Raw genomic sequence first — 1,283 nt, 5'->3', positions numbered from 1 at the left:
TAAACACATTTCATTACACCAAATATACAAAATAATGTTCTTTTTAGCAACATCATATGACCCCTTTAATTATACATAGATTTTGAGTTTAATTGGCTAAAATATTCAAATAATGTTTCTCTGATTGAAAATAATTACCCGTATTAAACCTTTTTTAAGCTAATATACACACAGTTACATAAATTCATTACATTTATTAAAAAATATTAATTATATATATACACTTTCAATGTATCACCCAGCTATACTGCCACCAAAGAATAACGTGCACTAGCTGTTGTTTAAACATAGTATCGCGTAAACGATACCATGTGACCTCCATCATTGCCACTGCCACCAGATGAGCACTCCTAAGGATCTAAAAAATGTCTTTAACAGCTATGATAACTATTCTAAATCTATCGGATACAATTTTCAGGTTTTGTTGATTGTGAACCTAATTATGTTGAAATAATTGGATTACTCATGCATTAGACCTGCTGCGTGAGCAGCACCTGCTCTAAATATAGCCTGTGACTCTAAAACACACATCTGATGGACACAGAAATTTCAATCATCGGTTTCTCTAACCCCACGTTGAGTGTTGGGATGTTGCTGTGGCTTAATTAGTTGAACGTTTTCTCATTGTGAGCGGAGATGAAAACCTGGAAAAGTGAAATATGACCCTGTACTGTTAGCATGTAGTCTGGGAGTATCAACGTCAGCCCTGGGCTTGGGAACAGGTTGTGGAGGATTCCTGGGATGTTTTCCCTCAGAATAACTCCTAGTCTTAACTATTGTCTTCTTACAGAACAGCTACCCACTCCACACCCTTTTAACATTGAAAAAAGGAAGAACGCATGAGTGACAAGCCTTGGTCACGAAAGGGTTTTATACTTTAATGGGAAGTCAGTGAAATGTGTTCTGTCGAAACTTACTTGAGAAGTGTCACAATGAATTTAGGCAAATCATTTGCACTTCGAATTGTTAGATTATGGTGCCTTGCATAAATACATTTTTCTTTTATAAAATATAAATATATTTATCTTTTATAAATATATACAAATATATATGTTCTTTTAAAATTTAATGTTATTTATACCACACATTTTATTAATTCTCTGACTTTTCCATACATTTTCTGTAATTTTATGAGTATGATAATGTATGTTGAGCTGCTCAAGTCCTCACAAACACCAATACTTAGCTGAATAAATTTTTAGATGAGAGCAATCCTAGAAGAAATATATTCACTTTAGAAGGTTCCCATGTCCATATATATATATATATATATATATATATAT

The 1,283-nt window shown here is 32.7% G+C and overlaps 1 protein-coding gene across 1 annotated transcript in view; it reads right to left on the bottom strand.

Moving 5' to 3' along the window:
* LOC107660609 (zinc finger protein Helios-like) overlaps positions 1–1,283 on the bottom strand; it is a 35,080-nt gene that overhangs the window by 20,114 nt on the left and 13,683 nt on the right. The window lies entirely within an intron of this gene.

This window comes from Sinocyclocheilus anshuiensis, unplaced genomic scaffold, assembly GCF_001515605.1.
Source record: "Sinocyclocheilus anshuiensis isolate Anshui unplaced genomic scaffold, SAMN03320099.WGS_v1.1 scaffold627, whole genome shotgun sequence".
Lineage (NCBI taxonomy): Eukaryota > Metazoa > Chordata > Actinopteri > Cypriniformes > Cyprinidae > Sinocyclocheilus > Sinocyclocheilus anshuiensis.
This window is presented reverse-complemented; position numbering and strand designations above follow the sequence as displayed.